The sequence below is a fragment of the Mustela nivalis genome (assembly GCF_964662115.1).
Source record: "Mustela nivalis genome assembly, chromosome: X".
NCBI lineage: Eukaryota > Metazoa > Chordata > Mammalia > Carnivora > Mustelidae > Mustela > Mustela nivalis.
The window spans coordinates 18,646,564-18,663,045 of record NC_139040.1 but is presented as its reverse complement, the minus strand read 5'-3'; the positions used below and the strand labels follow the sequence as shown (position 1 = coordinate 18,663,045).

At 39.3% G+C, this 16,482-nt stretch overlaps 1 protein-coding gene and 1 pseudogene across 2 annotated transcripts in view; one reads left to right on the top strand and one right to left on the bottom strand.

Moving 5' to 3' along the window:
- IGSF1 (immunoglobulin superfamily member 1) overlaps positions 1-16,482 on the bottom strand; it is a 432,586-nt gene that overhangs the window by 310,810 nt on the left and 105,294 nt on the right. The gene's annotated exons all lie outside the window — the stretch shown is intronic.
- LOC309856645 (large ribosomal subunit protein eL13 pseudogene) lies at positions 1,794-2,466 on the top strand (annotated as a pseudogene). The gene has a single exon. The product of its transcript is annotated as a large ribosomal subunit protein eL13 pseudogene (transcript).

The window sequence follows — 16,482 nt, the reverse complement described above, 5'->3', positions numbered from 1 at the left end:
CAAAGACGTAGATGGAACTAGAGGGTATTATACTAAGCGAAATAAGCCAATCAGAGAAAAACAATTGTCATATGATCTCTCTGATATGAGGAATTTGAGGTAAGGAGGGAGTTCGTGGTGGGAAGGGAGGGAAAAATGAAACAAAATGAGACCAGGGAGGAAGACAAACCTTAAGAGACTCTTAATCTCAGGAAACAAACTGAGGGTTGTTGGGGTGGGATGGGAGGAATGGGGTGGCGGGGTGATGGACTTTGGGGTGGGTATGTGCTATGGTGAGTGCTGTGAATTGTATAAAACTGATGATTCACAGACCTGTATCCCTGAAACAAATAATACATTATATATAAATATATATATTTATATATTTTTACATATTTATATATATTTATGTATATAGTTTAGTTATAGTTATAGTTATTCAATATTGGAAGTCCTAGCCACAGCAGACAACAGAAAGAAATAAAAAGTAGGGGCTGTTGCATGGCTCAGTTGTTTGAGCACCAACTCTTGATTTTGGCTCTGGTCATGGTCTCAGGATTGTAGGATCAAGCCCCATGTTGGGTTCTGTGCTGGGAGTGGAGCCTGCTTGAGATTTTCTCTCTCTCTCCTTCTGTCCCTCCTCCACCCCATCACACATGCTCTCTCAAAAAGAAAAGATAGAAAAGAAAAGAAATAAAAGGCATCCAAATCAGTAAGGAAGAAGTAAAGCTTTCACTATTTGCAGATGACATAATACTACATATAGAAAACCTGGATGTACTGTGTGGTGACTAACGTAACACACACACACACACACACACACACACAAAAGTCAGTAAGAAAACCTGAAAGACTCCAAAAAAACTGCTAGAACTGATAAATTCAGCAAAGTCACAGGATACAAAATCATTCTACAGAAATCTGTTGCATTTCTATATACCAATAATGAAGCAGCAGAAAGAGAAATTAAGACAACAGCCCCATTTACAATGGCACCAAAAATAATAAGATACCTGGGAATAAACCTAACCAAAGAGGTGAAAGACTTATACTATAAAAACTGTTAAAACACAGATGAAAGAAATTGAAGATGACACAAATAAATGGCAAGACATTCCATGTGGTGGACTGGAAGAACAAATAGTATTAAAATGTCTACCCAAAGCAATCTACACATTTAATGCAATTCTATCAAAATAGTAACAGCATTTTTCACAGAGCTATAGCAGACAATCTGCTGAACTGCACTACTTGGTATTTACCCAAGGAATACAAAAATATTAATTCAATACTATTTCTTTATAGTAGCATTATTTGCAATAGCCAAAATACGGAAGCAGCCCAAGTGTCCATAGATGAATAGACAAAGACGTATATGTATATATATACACATATATATGCATATGTGTGTGTGTGTGTGTGTGTGTGTGTATTCAGCCATAAAAAAGAATGAAATCTTGCTCTGTGCAACAATGTGGATGGAGCAAGAGTGTGTATTATGCTAAGTGAAATAAGTCAGTCAGAGAAAGACAAATATCATAGGATTTCACTCATATGTGGAATTTAAGAAACCAAACAAACAAGCAAAGGGGAAATGAGAAAGAGAGAAACCAAGACACAGACTTAGCTATAGAGAACAAACTGATGGTTGCCAGAGGGGAGGTGAGAGGGGATGGGTGAAATAGGTAATGGGAATTAACGAGTGCACTGGTCCTAATGAGCACCAGGTGATTAAAATAAAAACTTTAAAAATACATATACTGTTGTTTTCCTGCTGGCCTTTCTCGCTTGGGGGAGGTCTGTAGGCAATAGCCATGACACCCAGCCCAAATGCCATGATGTTGAAGCCCCACTTCCACAAGGCCTGGCAGTGTCATGGCCACATGGTTCAACCAGCCAGCAGAGAAGATCCACAGGCTCAAGGCCTGCAAGCCAAGGCACACCACATGGGCTGGAGCACTCGCATCCAGTCCCAGCCAGCCCATCCCGAAGGGCCCGATGGTGAGGTATCACACCAAACTGCAAGCTGGCAGGGCCTTCAGCATGGGATTTATGGGTGGCTGGTCTCCACAAGAAGGTGGCATGGATTACTGGAATCTCAGTGAATCCAAGAAGGCAGAAAAACCCCACAGAATGGCCACAGACCAATGTGAAGTGGCTGAAGGAGAAAGGCTCCAAGCTCATTCTCTTCCCCAGGAAGCCCTAGACCCGAAGAAGGGAGACAGCTCTGCTGAAGAATTCAAACTGACTACCCAGCTGACAGGACCAGTAATGCACATATGGAATGTCTGTAAGGAGAAAGCCAGAGTCATTACAGAGGAGAAGAGGAACTTCAAGGCATTTGCCAGTCTTTGAATGGCATGTGCCAATGCCCGGCTCTTTGGCACCTGGGCAAAAAGGGCCAAGGAAGCTGTAGAACAGGGTGTTGAAAAGAAAAATAAAGTGCCATTGGCAACTTGCAACTATATATATATAATAAATATATAAAACTGCTTATATATAAATAACATGTAAAACTGCTTATATATAATACATATATGCATAATGTCAGAGACTTCCAGTTTCTTTTTTTTAAAGATTTTATTAATTTATTTGACAGAGAGAGAGATCACAAGCAGGCAGAGAGGCAGGCAGAGAGAGAGAGGGGAAGCAGGCTCCCCGCTGAGCAGAGAGTCCCACGCGGGGCTCGATCCCAGAACCCTGGGATCATGACCCGAGCCAAAGGCAGAGGCTTAACCCACTGAGTCACCCAGGTGCCCCGAGACTTCCAGTTTCTAAGTTTTTCTTTGCTCATATATCATTCGCTTTCCTTTTTTTAAATCATATTGGTGATTTCCTTCTTATTCTATCTACTATAGATAGAAACCCACAGATATAATCATTCTGTAATATATTGATATAAAAAAAACCAGTATGTCATAAACCTTAAATGAACACAAGGTTACATGTCCATTATATCTCAATAAAGCTGGAGCAGAAAGGAAACCCACAAATAAATGTTTGCTTGCCGCATGCAAAAAAAAAGTCCTAGAATAATAATATCTAAATTTTGCTCAATATATTTTCACAAATATTGTCTCATTTGAGCTTCACAACAATGTGAAATCACTTTACAGATGAGAAATTCAAAGAGCTGGAAGCTGAGAGATTTTTCCAAGTTCGCAAAGCTGGTAAGTGGTAGAAGTGGGACTAAAACCACCTTTGACCCAAGAGCATATAAATTTCCCGCTGCGCCACATCCATACCAGAAGCAGATTCAGATTTTCTCAACATCTTGTTCATGACATTCACTCACTTTTGGGCTGTGAAGTCTGTTGCTGAGTCACTCTGCTTGCTTTTATGTGCCACTATGTTAGCCTATATCCATTCCTGCATTACAGCTCCATAAAGGACTCTCATAATTGACCTCAAGTCACCGTAACTTATCTGTCTATAATTTCTCAAACACATGACAACCGTCTTCCCTTCTTGCGCATGAGAATATGTAAGTAGACTTGCTTGCTTTCGCTTCTTCCCGATATCATCCAGACTCTTCATCTATTGCTGCATTTGTCATCTTCTCTTTGATTTCCTTATTTCTGTTCTAATTTCTTTATTTCTTTTCTCTGCTCTCCATTAGTTTGTTCTAAAATTGAAAATATCTATTTTTCTCTTCAAAGCATTTGGCTTCCTTTCTTTCCTTGAGAGCTTTCTACAAATTATTTTTTCATCTGTACCAATCTTCTCTGACAGCTTGAAATGAAAGCTGGGCTTCTCTCTCCTTGACCATTCCTCATCTTTTTCAATGCTTTTTCTTACTTAAAGGAATTTGCTCATCTCCCATTTACCTCTGCCAAATTTCCAAGCTTTTAAGAAATTAATTTCAGCTATTACCATTGCATGATCAGAAAAAGTGCTATCTTTCATTTTATACGTCAGACCTCTACTCTCTCTTGCATATAAATCCTGTCAACCCTACTGGATGACTTCCCTTTTATGTAAGCATAATGCCAAGGACTAGCATACACTTCCAAATAATCTTTCAAGTCTACACTTTTGCACACGATTTTCTAAGTATTCGGCTTCATTGGTTAATTTCCAATTATCTCTGGCCTTATTCCCTTTTCTGAGATGAAACTGAAATGTCCCTCTACTCCAAAACCACTCTACTTTATGAAGAATGAAGAAAGGACACTGCATCCTTAATTTACAAATCCAAACTGTTCTTCTCCCTAATTGATATCCTCCGTCATGTCTTCCAATTCAGATCTCCTATCTTTCAAACATTTACATGATGATATTTTACCAAAAATCCTCTGTTGTAGTCTCTCCTTTTCAGTAACAGGAAAACCCAAAGCCATACCATATGAATAATGGACAAGTACTATAAGCAAGCAACAGTATGTTCTGGAAATAGAGAAATCAATTAAATTATTTGTGGGTAAGGAAAACATGGATTAATTATATGATATAAGAATTTGAGGTGGTTTTGAAATAAATAAATAAGATTTTATAAATAGATATAAGATTTTTAGTAAGATTTTAGAGGCTAACACAGGGGCATGCAAAAGCATAAATAAGATTTTAATAAGCAAAATGTGGTATGGGAAATGATCATATTCCAAATGGCAATAAAAAAATGCACCAAAGTGTAAATGCTCATCATAGGATGCATTTTCAGAATGGCTAGTTCCCATTGGCTGAAAGCAAGTGTTGTAAATTAAGAAATATAAGGTGGGGGCATGTTTTAGAGCATATTGTTAACCTAAGAATTTCAGTTCTATTGTATAGTAAAGAGTAAACCATTGGAAGTTTTTTAACTGGTGGTGGTAACATAACTGATTCTCAAATCCTTACTGAAAGAATAAACGAAAGAATCAAAGAGATATCCAAATGTTCTATTTGGGTGACTAGGAAGAGAGCAAAACTTAACAAAGGAATGACAGAAGGGGACATGCTGGCTTTGGTCAAAGGGCTCAGCTTTGGGTATAATTGAATGTAACGCACTTGAAAGTCATCTGAATCTAGCTGTTCATCAAATACACAGAGATGCAGGGCTGAGAGGTTGGACATACAGATAAAAACTGGAAGTCCACTACATAGAAAGGATAGTTAAAATTGTAGAGATGAGTGAAATCACCAAGCCCAAAGTCAGAGAAAAAATGAGAAGGAGTATCCAAGAGGAATACCCACTCTTATGGGGTAGGGAGAGAAAGAAGCAAGTTAAGGAGAAAAGTTGTCCTGAGTTAGAAGAAGAATTCAGAGACTGAAATATTATTGAAGCCAAAGAAATAAATGTTTCCAAATGAATGTTTCCAAGATACAGAGGAGGAGGAGTTCTAAGAAGCATTAAGTTCAACAATTCGGAAGTCATCAGTAATCTTCAAATAAGATGTTTCAGTAGACTGGAAGGTACAGAAGCTAGACAGCGGGTGTGAGAAAGTAGAGGCAGCAATTGTAGACTACTCTTCATTGAAGTTTGGTGATAAAAGGAAGGTAAGAAATGAGACAACTCACGAATTTATCAGGATTAAGGGATGAATGCTCTTAGACCTGGAGAATCCTTTGTGTGATTGTAGGCATAAGGAAAGGAATTTGGTACAAAGTAGGATACACACACACACACACACGCACATGTACATATATAGATATATACACATATGTGTGTATACATGTGTATGTGTGTATTTAGAGAGAAATAAAGGCAAGAAGAGTGAGAGGCAAAGAGGGAAGGGAAGGAAATTGAAGGGAAGGGAAAGAGGGAGAGAATAAAAATATAGGGTAAAAATTGTAGCATGTGAAGTGAGGATAATTACTGAAGCAAGATCCTGAAAAATCAAGATGTGGAATCAGTTAACCATGTACATGCAGTAATTAGCTCTGACAGGAAGGCATGTAGGAACTTCTTTCTCAGAGGCAGAAAAAAAGGATAGGTTCAGATACAGGAAAAAGTTAAAGTTAAGGGAGAAAAATAAACAAATAGACATTCCTCTCTAATCAATCTGAATTTCTTTTTTTAATTAACATATAATCTATTATTCACCCCAGGGGTACAGGTCTGTGAATCACCAGGTTTACATACTTCATAGCACTCACCACAGCACATACCTTCCCCAATGCCCATAACCCCACCACCCTTTCCCTACCCCCCTCCCCCTGGCAACCCTGTTCGTTCTGTGAGATTAAGAGTCACTTATGGTTTGTCTCCCTCCTGATCCCATCTTGTTTCATTTATTCATCTCCTACCCCCAAACCCCCCATATTGCCTCTCCACTTCCTCATATCAGGGAGATCATATGATAATGTCTTTCTCTGATTGACTTACATCACTAAGCATAATACCTTCTAGTTCCATCCACGTCGTCGCAAATGGCAAGATTTCATTTCTTTTGATGGCTGCATAGTGTTCCATTGTATATATATACCACATCTTCTTTATCCATTCATCTGTTGATGGACATCTAGGTTCTTTCCATAGTTTGACTATTGTGGACATCGCTGCTATAAACATTCAGGTGCACGTGCCCCTTTGGATCACTACATTTGTATCTTTAGGGTAAATACCCAGTAGTGCAATTTCTGGGTCATAGGATAGCACTATTTTAAACTTTTTGAGAAACCTCCATGCTGTTTTCCAGAATGGCTGCACCAGCTTGCATTCCCACCAACAGTGTAGGAGGGTTCCCCTTTCTCCGCATCCTCGCCAGCATCTGTCATTTCCTGAATTGTAAATTTTAGCCATTCTGACTAGCGTGAATTAGTATCTCATTGTGGTTTTGTCAATCTGAATTTCTATTACCCATATCTCTGCTCCTCCTACTTCTGTGTCTAGGACTCCATCTTCAAGGAATGTGTAGTATTTATTTTCTTAAGCCTGTGTCTCTCATTTTCTGCTCTGAAGATGTTTTATGTAGCAAATCCATGTTGTCTCTTTCTTTCAGTAACTACTAGTTTACTCCAGCTGTTTTTTGCTGCCCTTTCACTTTCATTATTTTCCTTTACTTCTTTCTCTCTCCTTACATAACTTGCCTCTTTCTCTCAATAAACACATGATCCACACAAATTAGTTCCTGTTTCTCTAACTTCTTTTTGTAAACCTTTCCTGATTAGTGAAAATTATAGCTAGTGACTGCTACATTTTTCAAAAGGTTGAACTGTTAAAGAAAGTGAATTCCAGAGAAGGGATAGCATAGCAGGAAAAAAACTTGAATGTATTTATAGGATAAAAGTCAGTAGAAAAGGAAGTCGAGGAATTAAAAACAAAACAAGACAGAGCAAATGGCTTGAATCTAGAGCAAATGGAAGGAAATGAAACCCAGATCACAGGTAGAAGGATTTTTCTAAGGCGTAATGAGGATACTTTTCCACTGAGGCAGGAGGGAAAGTAGTTAGTGATGGGTCAAATGTGTACATGCTTGTAGGAAGCAGGGAAAGACTTCAATTATCTGGAATAGTAGGAAGGTCAATTACTGAAAATAAAGGTGGAAGTGATGAAGTAGAAGATGGAAGGAGGCTCATGGAGGTTCCAACAAGCTATTGTGGGTAATGGAGAAGAGAGTGCTCTAGAAAAACATCAAATTATCACAGAGCATGGAGGGTCAAAGGCAGCCTAAAAGCCATAAGTATTTAGAAATACAAATCCATATAGTTGTGATATCTCATCTTAGCAATACTTAGAAGCCTTCATATAGAAAACAATGGCCTGAATATAATCTAAGTATAGAAAAAGAGATGCATTAATTCAGGGGAAATTAAGATAGAGATAGATTCCAATGTCTCACTAGAGTACATTGTGCTTGAGAAACTATAGGAGTTTGTTAAGACTGAAAGTATAATAAATGAAGCTCGAAAAGTTTATGAGGAACCTAACTATTTATGTCCTCAATTCCTTTGGCAATGGGTATTCAACGAATTGTTTTGAGGATGAGAATGACTTGATTTGAAAATACCACTAAAGGATATCTGTGGAGAGTAGATAGGGGGAGATATTGGAGGTAGAGGCTACTTACAAAGTTATTTAAATAGTACAGATAAGAGGACCTACACAGAGGTGGGCACAGAGAAGAGGAAATGGATTGGAGAGAACTACAGAGATGTTTGGTTGAGGATAATTGAGAAACTTTGGTGACTAAATGAGATTTTAGTTCATTTAATTGTTGTACTTCTTCCGACAGATCCTTATTACTCTCTTCTGCAGCTGATAATGATCCCTCCTCTGGTAAAAGCCAAGAGGAAAAATATTAGAACTAAATGCATGTAAAACTCATACGGTATTCTTGAAACTTGTACAGTCTAACAGAAAGAGCATGGGCTTTGGAGTAAGAGAGTCCTGGGTTCTAAACCCATGTCCACTGCTTACTATCTGCATGGTTTGGCATAGATAACTTCACTGGGCTTTAATTTTTCCTGCATAAAAAGAGGATCATATCTATTTTCCAGAGGCATTGTTAGGTTTAAGTGAAATACTGAAAACATGTATAGGTGGTAGGTGGTTTGAACACCTCCTAGTATATAGTAAATACTCAAAAGTGGTAGCTAGTTCTGTTTCCATTGTTTTGTTGCTAATAGTATCTTTGCTATTATATCAGTGTTCATGTAGTGCTTTTCCCAGGTTTGGCTGCATCCCCCAAGGCTAGTTTTATAGTGTCACAGCCTGCTTCTGCCTTTGCACTAAAGTCATAGCAACCCACATTGCAGAGAGGTAACTCCCCAAATATCACTAAATAAACCACTGTGCTTTAAGTACCCTGTGTGTTTAGATCACATTGTGTGGAGGACCTTCCCTGCCTCTTGTCCCACCACTGAGCTGACTGGCACTAGACTTACACCAATGGCAGAGGCTGTCCCTCAAATAAGACTGCATTTTCCTGACAAATAAAACCACACCACACATAAATTGCTTCTTAAATCATGTGTTTTATGGTTGCCATACTGTACGTACAAATAAACCTCATATCATCCTATATGTCATATATTAATATGTTACATCCATATTTTCCCTCACGTCTCACATACAACTACCTGAAAAAGTTACCAAGTGGAAGAAGCCTCTCCAATCCCATCACATAAAGAGCTCTTCCGCAAGCAAAGTCTGCAGTAGCTAGACCCCAGAAATTCAACTATTGGGACACTGAAAGGTTTACTTCTGGTGGTAGACATAAATTTAGTTGTTCCAATGGTGAACTAGATGTAACCAACTAGAGTAGAAGGTGGTGTGAGGCTATACATGGAAGTTTGAATGGGCAGTCAGTCAAACATAACTTTTGTCCCAATTCTAGGAGGTCATACAGAGTATCATTCAAGAAATACTAAAATGTGACTGGAACCCTGCATAAACCAAAGGTTTATCACACTGTAATTGGAATGGGAAAGTCTGCTTTCATCTTTAGTCTTTTGAGTATAGGAAGTCATTTTATGTCTACTCAGATCCCAAACTGAAGAATAACTGGGTCTCCCAGAACTTGTTTAGATAGTCAGAGATGAAGGAGTACCATTTTAAGTCCTACATCACCATTGTTCAAATGCTAGTTGTTGAGAAAATTGTCCCCAGCCTGGAATGTTGAAAGCAGGGAGATGAATCTTCTCCATAGCCTGTTATTGGTCTATTCCTTGCACTTCTGAAAAGCAGTGCCGGGGGAAGTAACTTAAAATAAAACACACTGAACAAAGGGCCACAAGTTGCAACTGGGTTAAAGACCTCAAGTTTGATAAGGCCAAGCACTAGCTGCCAACAAAGAAAGTGAGAAATGCCAAACATGAGAAACTTTAAGTAACTCTCTACTTATACTCTTGGGTAAAGTCTGTGTGAAATACACTTTCACAAAAAGGGGAATTAAAAAGAAGTAAACAATTACAATGCAGTATGGAAAATGCTACAACACAGGTAAACACAAGAGTCCATAGGATTATGGTGACATATAACAGGGACATAGAGGATGGGGTAACCAAGGAGGGCTTCCTGTAAGATATGACATCTGAAATGAGATCTGAGGAATGAATAAGATTTTATCTGATGGAGAAGTTGTGGCAGGTGTTCCATAAAGGAAGAAAATAGCCTATCCAAATGAGTGAAGGCATGAAAAATGAAAATCATGTACAAACTGCAAGAAGCTCTGCTTGGCTGGATACAGATTTTGAAGGAGTAATGAGGAGATGGCAAGACAGGACAGAAGAGAGAACGGCAAGAGGCTAGAGCAAGGAACAGAAACCAGATCACATGGGGCCTTCAGTGGCACTATACTGTAAACTCCATACATGTTATGAGCATAATAATCAAGCCTGTGAAAGCAGAGATTGTATGTTTTGTTCATGAATTCCTCCTCAATGTCTCTAATATAGTACACAGCACAGAGCAGATGCCCCCAAAGAAATATGAGTGAATTTTAAGCTAAAGCAATAATTTACACATTATCCTGAAGGCTAAGAATGTCCATTAAATGATTTCAAGCAGAGAAGTAACATGGTTAGATTTACATTTGAGATAAACTCTGGTTGCTGGATGGTGAATAAATGGAAGAAGTCAACATTGCATATGAGGAGAACATCTTTAAGACCATTGTAGTAGAAAGGAGAAGATGGCGGAGAAGTAGCAAGCTGAGACTGCTTCAGCAAGCCGGAGATCAGCTAGATAGCTTATCTAAAGATTGCAAACACCTGAAAATCCATCGGCAGATCGAAGAGAAGAAGAACAGCAATTCTGGAAACAGAAAAACAACCACTTTCTGAAAGGTAGGACCAGTGGAGAAGTGAATCCAAAGCGACGGGAAGATAGACCCCGGGGGGAGGGGCCGGCTCCCGGCAAGCAGCGGAGCAACCGCGCACAAAATCAGGACTTTTAAAAGTTTGTTCCGCTGAGGGACATCGCTCCAGAGGCTAAACAGGGGTGAAGCCCACGCGGGGTTAGCGTGGCCTCAGGTCCCGCAGGGTCACAGAAGGATCGGGGGTGTCTGAGTGTCGCAGAGCTTGCGGGTATTGGAACGGGAAAGCCGGCTGCAGAGACAGAGCCGACAGTGAGCTCACAGCTCGGGGTGACCTTGAACCGGTCGCAGGCTCGGTGAGCTCGGAGCGCGGCCGGAGGTCGGGCAGACGGGAGTGACTGGGCGCTGTTCTCTGAGGGCGCACTGAGGAGTGGGGCCCTGGGCTCTCGGCTCCTCCGGGCCAGAGACCAGGAGGCCGCCATTTGTGTTCCCGTCCTCCGGAACTCTACGGAAAGCGCTCAGGGAACAAAAGCTCCTGAAAGCAAATCCGAGCAGATTACTCACCCCGGCCCCGGGTAAGGGCGGTGTAATTCCGCCTGGGGCAAAGACATTTGAGAATCACTACAACAGGCCCCTCCCCCAGAAGATCAACAAGAAATCCAGCCGAGACCAAGTTCACCTACCAAGGAGTGCGGTTTCAATACCAAGGAGAGCAGCAGAATTCCAGAGGAGGAGAAAGCCAAGCACGGAACTCATGGCTTTTTTCCTGTGATTTTTTTTAGTCTTGCAGTTAATTTAATTTTTTCTTTTTCATTTTTTGTTTTGTTTTGTTTTGTTTTTCTTCTCGCCTTCGGGTAAAATTTTTTTTTTTTAACTGTTACCTTTTTCTTTTTTAACGATTTTTTACTAGTTTATCTAATATATATATATTTTTTTTTTTTACATTTTTCTCAGGTGTTTTCTTTTTTTTTTTAATTTTTTTTTCTTTTCTTTTCTTTTTTTTTCTTTTCTTTGTTCTTTTTTTTCCCCTTTCTTCCTTTTTGAACCTCTTTTTATCCCCTTTCTCCCCACTCACGATTTTGGATCTCTTCTAATTTGGTTAAAGCATATTTTCCTGGGGTTGTTGCCACCCTTTTAGTATTTTACTTGCCCCTTCATTTACTCTTATCTGGCCAAAATGACAAGACGGAAAAATTCAACACAAAATAAAGAACAAGAGGCAGTACCAAAGGCTAGGGACCTAATCAATACAGACATTGGTAATATGTCAGATCTAGAGTTCAGAATGACAATTCTCAAGGCTCTAGCCGGGCTCGAAAAAGGCATGGAAGATATTAGAGAAACCCTCTTGAGAGATATAAAAGCCCTTTCTGGAGAAATAAAAGAACTAAAATCTAACCAAGTTGAAATCAAAAAAAGCTATTAATGAGGTGCAATCAAAAATGGAGGCTCTAACTGCTAGGATAAATGAGGCAGAAGAAAGAATTAGTGATATAGAAGACCAAATGACAGAGAATAAAGAAGCTGAGCAAAAGAGGGACAAACAGCTACTGGACCACGAGGGGAGAATTCGAGAGATAAGTGACACCATAAGACGAAACAACATTAGAATAATTGGGATTCCAGAAGAAGAAGAAAGAGAGAGGGGAGCAGAAGGTATACTGGAGAGAATTATTGGGGAGAATTTCCCCAATATGGCAAAGGGAACGAGCATCAAAATTCAGGAGGTTCAGAGAACGCCCCTCAAAATCAATAAGAATAGGCCCACACCCCGTCACCTAATAGTAAAATTTACAAGTCTCAGTGACAAAGAGAAAATCCTGAAAGCAGCCCGGGAAAAGAAGTCTGTAACATACAATGGTAAAAATATTAGATTGGCAGCTGACTTATCCACAGAGACCTGGCAGGCCAGAAAGAGCTGGCATGATATTTTTAGAGCACTAAACAAGAAAAACATGCAGCCCAGAATACTATATCCAGCTAGGCTATCATTGAAAATAGAAGGAGAGATTAAAAGCTTCCAGGACAAACAACAACTGAAAGAATTTGCAAATACCAAACCAGCTCTACAGGAAATATTGAAAGGGGTCCTCTAAGCAAAGAGAGAGCCTACAAGTGGTAGATCAGAAAGGAACAGAGACCATATACAGTAACAGTCACCTTACAGGCAATACAATGGCACTAAATTCATATCTCTCAATAGTTACCCTGAATGTGAATGGGCTAAATGCCCCTGTCAAAAGACACAGGGTATCAGAATGGATAAAAAAACAAAACCCATCTATATGTTGCCTCCAAGAAACTCATTTTAAGCCCGAAGACACCTCCAGATTTAAAGTGAGGGGGTGGAAAAGAATTTACCATGCTAATGGACATCAGAAGAAAGCAGGAGTGGCAATCCTTATATCAGATCAATTAGATTTTAAGCCAAAGACTATAATAAGAGATGAGGAAGGACACTATATCATACTCAAAGGGTCTGTCCAACAAGAAGATTTAACAATTTTAAATATCTATGCCCCCAACGTGGGAGCAGCCAACTATATAAACCAATTAATAACAAAATCAAAGAAACACATCAACAATAATACAATAATAGTAGGGGACTTTAACACTCCCCTCACTGAAATGGACAGGTCATCCAAGCAAAAGATCAGCAAGGAAATAAAGGCCTTAAACGACACACTGGACCAGATGGACATCACAGATATATTCAGAACATTTCATCCCAAAGCAACAGAATACACATTCTTCTCTAGTGCACATGGAACATTCTCCAGAATAGATCACATCCTCGGTCCTAAATCAGGACTCAACCAGTATCAAAAGATTGGGATCATTCCCTGCATATTTTCAGACCACAATGCTCTAAAGCTAGAACTCAACCACAAAAGGAAGTTTGGAAAGAACCCAAATACATGGAGACTAAACAGCATCCTTCTAAAGAATGAATGGGTCAACTGGGAAATTAAAGAAGAATTGAAAAAAATCATGGAAACAAATGATAATGAAAATACAACGGTTCAAAATCTGTGGGACACAACAAAGGCAGTCCTGAGAGGAAAATATATAGCGGTACAAGCCTTTCTCAAGAAGCAAGAAAGGTCTCAGGTACACAACCTAACCCTACACCTAAAGGAGCTGGAGAATGAACAAGAAAGAAACCCTAAGCCCAGCAGGAGAAGAGAAATCATAAAGATCAGAGCAGAAATCAATGAAATAGAAACCAAAAAAACAATAGAAAAAATCAACGAAACTAGGAGCTGGTTCTTTGAAAGAATTAATAAAATTGATAAAACCCTGGCCCGACTTATCAAAAAGAAAAGAGAAAGGACCCAAATAAATAAAATCATGAATGAAAGAGGAGAGATCACAACTAACACCAAAGAAATACAAACCATTATAAGAACATACTATGAGCAACTCTACGGCAATAAATTTGACAATCTGGAAGAAATGGATGCATTCCTAGAAACATATAAACTACCACAACTGAACCAGGAAGAAATAGAAAGCCTGAACAGACCCATAACCAGTAAGGAGATTGAAACAGTGATTAAAAATCTCCAAACAAACAAAAGCCCAGGGCCAGACGGCTTCCCGGGGGAATTCTACCAAACATTTAAAGAAGAACTAATTCCTATTCTCCTGAAACTGTTCCAAAAAATACAAATGGAAGGAAAACTTCCAAACTCATTTTATGAGTCCAGCATCACCTTGATCCCAAAACCAGACAAGGATCCCACCAAAAAAGAGAGCTATAGACCGATATCCTTGATGAACACAGATGCGAAAATACTCAACAAAATACTAGCCAATAGGATTCAACAGTACATTAAAAAGATTATTCACCACGACCAAGTGGGATTTATTCCAGGGCTGCAAGGTTGGTTCAACATCCGCAAATCAGTCAATGTGATACAACACATCAATAAAAGAAAGAACAAGAACCATATTATACTCTCAATAGATGCTGAAAAAGCATTTGACAAAGTACAGCATCCCTTCCTGATCAAAACTCTTCAAAGTGTAGGGATAGAGGGCACATACCTCAATATCATCAAAGCCATCTATGAAAAACCCACCACAAATATCATTCTCAATGGAGAAAAACTGAAAGCTTTTCCGCTAAGGTCAGGAACACGGCAGGGATGTCCATTATCACCACTGCTATTCAACATAGTACTAGAGGTCCTAGCCTCAGCAATCAGACAACAAAAGGAAATTAAAGGCATCCAAATCAGCAAAGAAGAAGTCAAATTATCACTCTTCGCAGATGATATGATACTATATGTGGAAAACCCAAAAGACTCCACTCCAAAACTGCTAGAACTTATACAGGAATTCAGTAAAGTGTCAGGATATAAAATCAATGCACAGAAATCAGTTGCATTTCTCTACACCAACAGCAAGACAGAAGAAAGAGATATTAAGGAGTCAATCCCATTTACAATTGCATCCAAAACCATAAGATACCTAGGAATAAACCTAACCAAAGAGACACAGAATCTATACTCAGAAAACTATAAAGTACTCATGAAAGAAATTGAGGAAGACACAAAGAAATGGAAAAATGTTCCATGCTCCTGGATTGGAAGAATAAATATTGTGAAAATGTCTATGCTACCTAAAGCAATCTACACATTTAATGCAATTCCTATCAAAGTACCATCCATCTTTTTCAAAGAAATGGAACAAATAATGCTAAAATTTATATGGAACCAGAAAAGACCTCGAATAGCCAAAGGGATATTGAAAAAGAAAGCCAACGTTGGTGGCATCACAATTCCGGACTTCAAGCTCTATTACAAAGCTGTCATCATCAAGACAGCATGGTACTGGCACAAAAACAGACCCATAGATCAATGGAACAGAATAGAGAGCCCAGAAATAGACCCTCAAATCTATGGTCAACTCATCTTCGACAAAGCAGGAAAGAATGTCCAATGGAAAAAAGACAGCCTCTTCAATAAATGGTGCTGGGAAAATTGGACAGCCACATGCAGAAAAATGAAATTGGACCATTTCCTTACACCACACACAAAAATAGACTCAAAATGGATGAAGGACCTCAATGTGCGAAAGGAATCCATCAAAATCCTTGAGGAGAACACAGGCAGCAACCTCTTCGACCTCTGCCGCAGCAACATCTTCCTAGGAACAACGCAAAAGGCAAGGGAAGCAAGGGAAAAAATGAACTATTGGGATTTCATCAAGATCAAAAGCTTTTGCACAGCAAAGGAAACAGTTAACAAAATCAAAAGACAACTGACAGAATGGGAGAAGATATTTGCAAACGACATATCAGATAAAGGACTAGTGTCCAGAATCTATAAAGAACTTAGCAAACTCAACACCCAAAGAACAAATAATCCAATCAAGAAATGGGCAGAGGACATGAATAGACATTTCTGCAAAGAAGACATCCAGATGGCCAACAGACACATGAAAAAGTGCTCCATATCACTCGGCATCAGGGAAATACAAATCAAAACCACAATGAGATATCACCTCACACCAGTCAGAATGGCTAAAATCAACAAGTCAGGAAATGACAGATGCTGGCGAGGATGTGGAGAAAGGGGAACCCTCCTACACTGTTGGTGGGAATGCAAGCTGGTGCAGCCACTCTGGAAAACAGCATGGAGGTTCCTCAGAATGTTGAAAATAGAACTGCCCTATGACCCAGCAATTGCACTATTGGGTATTTACCCTAAAGATACAAATGTAGTGATCCAAAGGGGCACATGCACCCGAATGTTTATAGCAGCAATGTCCACAATAGCCAAACTATGGAGAGAACCTAGATGTCCATCAACAGATGAAT